The following is a 5,309-nucleotide window of genomic DNA, read 5'->3' on the forward strand; positions in this document are numbered from 1 at the left end:
ATGTGTTTACTCTTCAAGAGTAAACTCCTTATGGAGTTTTTGGACCTAAGACCAACTCCACATCAGTTCACGGCCGTGAACTCATGGATGAGGGGTTTTATGGTGTAAATGGTCAAATATCCCTTGGGGAAATTAGCTAAGATCAAATCTAAGGTATAGGAATGGATTTAACCCACATATGGAACATTTAATGGAGTTTACGGCAATAAACTAGGAGTTTACGATCGTAAACTCCCCCACACACACTCCTTTGATGTTTTGGTGGTCCTAGGTCATTTACAAGTGTTTCTAGTTAAATCTACAAGCCATGGAATGAGTTTAAGGCACCATTTAACTAAGTTATAGGAGTTTACGCCCCAGGAACCCATCCTTGGGGGGTTTACGGCCTTAAGATCCTATGGGAGTGGTTTTCATTAAGTTTCAGGCCTCTAACTCATTTGTGGTTGTTTCTAGACTTTAATCCAAGGCTATTGGTGTGGTTAAATTGTAATTTAACACCTTAGAAGGAGTTTACTACCCATGAATGGGTGTTTACAGCCCAAGCATGTTCTTGGGCAGTAAACTCATGTTTACTCCTTAAATTATGAGTTCAAGGTGTTCTAAGTCCAGTTTGGTAAGCCCCTAAGTCATATCTAAGCTCCAAATGTGGTTTGGAAGGGTTTTTGGGCTCCAAAAACCCATTTTATATGTGTTCACGGCCAAGAGTGTTCCAGGTCCGTAAACACATGTTTATGGTCCTAAATCATGATTTGAACTCGAAAATGAAGGCTAAAGATGTTATACTAGGAGCTAGGATAGTTACCTTGGTGATTTGAAGCTTGAAAAGAGTGATTTTGGATCAAGAAGTTGGATTTGAGGAGAGAGGTTAGAGAGAGAGAGTGAAAAGGCTTCAAATGAGGCTTAAGCAACTTTAAATATGATTTGGATTTGATACACGGTGGAATTCTACCCGATACCGACGTTAAACGGGGCTTTTGGTCGCACCCGATTAAAGTTGTCGTAACCCGACGAGACCAATTCTAAAAATTTTCAATTTAATAATTTGGGTCGTTTACATGAGTTTCTAGGGAGTTTGGACACTTATGGGATTATAATAAACATATAAATTTAAATAACTTAGCCCAAAAACGAAATCGGAATGAATTGCTAAAGGCGGGTTTTACGGGCGGGACGGGTTACGGCGAATGGAAAAACTTCGGGTTGTCATAATACTAAACCGTGAGCGTGCATAAAAAGAACGTCAAAATCCGACTTCGTATGAGGAAGTTATAATTTTTCTAAGTTTCGGGATTGCGGTAAACAGATAAAAACTCGAAATAGAGATCGAGGGATTTTTGGCCGAAACAACCTAAATAAGATTCGAAGATCTCAACAATAGTAGCGCAACGGTAAAAAGTCTAACAAAAACGGACACCGGATGAAGAAGTTATGGATTTTTAGCGGACTTTTCCTGTCCCGACCTGTTAAAAATATAATATTAAAAATAAATTCAAAGTTAGCCTACGGATTCTAAATGAGAGTTGTAGAGAATGATCTCACCTATACGTGGATATAAAGAACGTCGAAAATGGAGCTTGTACGCGAAAGTTACGGATTTTACAAGTTCGGGACACAAAAATCGAGGCTGTCAGGCAGCTCACGACGTGAGCCACCCATACTCACGACGTAAACCTGTGACTGATGGGTTCCAGAGCCTATCAACGAGTTGTTAAGTCTACGAGAGGAGACAGGTCGTGCTTACGACGTGAACCTCAAATTTCACCCCTATAAATAGAAACCGATGGTTTAGGGTTTAGGTGCTCAATTCTCTTCTCTCTCGTGCCAAAGCTCTGCATTTTAACCCCCAAAGCCATCCCGAAGCCCCGATCTTCACATCCAAGTCCCGAAGGAAGGTTTTACACTCCCGAGATTCCCGAGAAATCAGTTTTCTTCTGTCGAAGTTCTGCTCGGTTTTCCTCTCACCTTCTTCAATCTATCAAGTGACTTCATACCCCTATAACTACGTTTTCAAATGCTTTTATACACTTTTAAGGGGGGGGGGGGGGGGGGGGAATAAAAGTAAACACATGATTATCCTCATGTGAATAACATAAATCTTTTTCTATACTTTTTTTTATAATCAATCATATGTTATTTATAACTATCATACGAAAACGTTCTCATGCAACATATCACGATAACACTTTGTCCATTTTGAAATGAAACATGTTGTTGTATAGATACCAAACACTTTTTAATATTTTGAGTATAAATGTTCAATGATGTTATTACAAATGTTATACTTTACGTACAAAGTCGACACTACACAAGGGTTTACCATACAAACAAAACACACTTTTGGAAACACTATAATAGGTATAGTTTACAGGGAAATTATGAGATTTTACATACTATAAGTACTATATCGAGGAAATACTTTCAACTACAAGAACAAGTGGACTTTTCATATGTAAATCTATTTGATACTAAGTTTTGTGAGACATTCAACTTCACGTACTTTCAAGTATGCCGTTAAATTTTTGTATTATATACCATAATCTCTTGTAGGGAGAGCATGATACTTGTGTATAGATCTATATAGGACCGACAATCCCGCACCTAAATTGTTAGCTACAGTTAGACCGGCAGGTATGGGGTGACAAACGTCATAACATTCCAACGCCTGAAGAACGTAGTTACAGGCAGCCTAGGTCGATTGCATGGTTATAAAACTCACATGAAGTATTAAAAACACAATGATTTACGGGGTTATCAAATGTCTTAGTGATTTTATATATACATAAATCTATTATTCTCGGCATGACAACTACTAATGCATTAAAGTTTTGGAACTTTTAAACTACACACACTCTTGGAAAAATATTGGATTTTTTAGAAGTAAACTCAGTGATTTATACCAAACTTACAAATTTTATACATAAACGCTTATGAACTCACCAACTTAATTGTTGACTCTCTTTCAAAACGACTTGTATTTCTCAGGGAATCAGTAATACTAGTAGACTTCAGCTTTTGGAGATGTGACGCTAAGTCCATTAGTTTAAAACTCATTTTGTCATCATATTGTAATTTGTTTTGAACAAGTATCATTCAACAATGTAACTTTTAAATTATATATATGATGGTTGTTATACTTTCTTTTCTATGTATTCAATTGTTAATATACTACATGAAGTCATCCGCCCTCGAACGATTCCGCCGTTCAGGTTTGGGGGTGTGACAGATTGGTATCAGAGCATTGTTTATAGTGTAGTAAGTATATCGAACCACATAAGATATACAGACTATAAATGCATTGGGACTAAAACTCTCTGACAAAACATTTCTACACCTAAACCGCGTTTCATTTAGCTTAAATTGTTTGGGTCGTAAAAGCACAAATACATGCATACAATGAGTCATTTTTATAGTTAGAATTATACAAGAAGTATTAAGACAAGTTGGACACTACGACTAGTCCTCGGAATATGTAATCAGATTTGGGACGAATATAGCCTGATCAACTATATTTTTCTGAAATCGGACTAATGTATGTCGGGGAATGGTCGTAGTGAGCAACAAGTCAAAACCTACGAAAATGACACTAGTATCAAACATACAAATTTAAATACTATAGGAGTATTTGGTAAATGCAATAGTTTAACTTGCATATTTAGACTTACGTGTTTCAAAATTGTACAATTCTTATAACCCTATTCTTTTATAGTCGAAATGGCTGGATTACATCCACCTGGGGATCCATACTACCCGAAACAGGGCAACGGAGGCTGGGTAGAGGAGGACCCCAAACAAGATGAGGAACCCATGGGGGAGGAGGAAGGTGAAGACTCTGGGACAGACTCAGAGCCAGAAATAATCAACCCACCAGTTGCCCAACCTGTCGCATTTAGGGGAAACTTTCAAGGATGAACTCCTGTCTGGGGAAGTCATATTCACCATTGGAGCCGGTAGCAAGGAATACATCCTCCCTATGGTATGTGTCAAGATCTCTACGAATTCAGTGGAGGAAGTTCAGCCGACCGAGCACTCCTAGTCATGGTGGGCAAACTAGCCAACCAGTCCTACCAATCCACAGGTCAAGCAAACTGGATTCGCGAAGTCAACGTGGAGGTTCAAGGTAACACTACTAACATCCGTCGCCTGTACATGTTGGAGGAAAATGCTCATCTCCACACCAACACCCTCCAGGAGCAGTTGACTGCAACTCTCTCTGAGATAAGAGAGATGAAGGAGAAATAAGCCGCCTTTGACATGTGTCTTATGGGAGCAAAGCAATCGGAAGCGGAGTCAAGCTCCAAGCATAACCCGTGTCTCAAGTAGTACTTTCCAAACTCCTAAATTTTGATAGAATAGGTTATCGCCTAAAAGTCTTACTTTTCTTTAACTTTCTTGTAATCGCTCGTTGTGAAAGACCTATTACTGGATAATTCATGGGTAGAGCCGAAGAATGTGAACTATACAAGTTAGCAATAACATTGATTAAATGAAGTAAAGGCTCCGGTGTATAGAGAATACCTCACCGTTTAAGAAGTAACCATAGAAACGATGGAATCCACTATTTCTTTATCATTGCTATTTTTTTATTTATTTTTAATACCTAGTCTAGTACAATTTCGTATTTCGAGGCGAAACGCCTATAATAAGAAAAAATCGTGGTTGGGAAGGTTATAGTAGCCAAAGCCATTGGAATTTTTAGTTTATACATTGGAAAAATCCGTTTTGTTATTAATATACTAGGATAGGGGCAAAAGAATAACTGAAAGAAAGGAAATCTATTAGTTATTCGTGAAAGTTTCATTTATTCAATGACCAGAATTAGACGGGGATATATCGCTCGGAGACGTAGAACAAAAATTCGTTTATTTGCATCAAGCTTTCGGGGGGCTCATTCAAGACTTACTCAAACTATTACTCAACAAAAAATAAGAGCTTTGGTTTCGGCTCATCGGGATAGGGATAAGCAAAAAATCAATTTTCGTCGTTTGTGGATCACTCGAATAAATGCAGCAATTCGTGAAAGGGGGTATGCTATAGTTATAGTAGATTAATAAACGGTCTGTACAAGAGACAGTTGCTTCTTAATCGTAAAATACTTGCACAAATAGCTATATCAAATAGGAATTGTCTTTATATGATTTCCAATGAGATCATAAAAGAAGTAGGTTAGAGGGAATCCACCGGTTAAACGGAGTTGCCCGGAGAATGAACTCCGGGAAGGTCGAATAAAAATGAATAGAATATGATAAGATATGAGAAAGTAGTCAAAATAAATATGAATCAACAAGTTAAATAAAAAAATTTATTCTTCC

The sequence above is a fragment of the Lactuca saligna genome, chromosome 6 (genome assembly GCF_052625555.1).
Source record: "Lactuca saligna cultivar CGN05327 chromosome 6, ASM5262555v1, whole genome shotgun sequence".
In the NCBI taxonomy this organism is placed as follows: domain Eukaryota; kingdom Viridiplantae; phylum Streptophyta; class Magnoliopsida; order Asterales; family Asteraceae; genus Lactuca; species Lactuca saligna.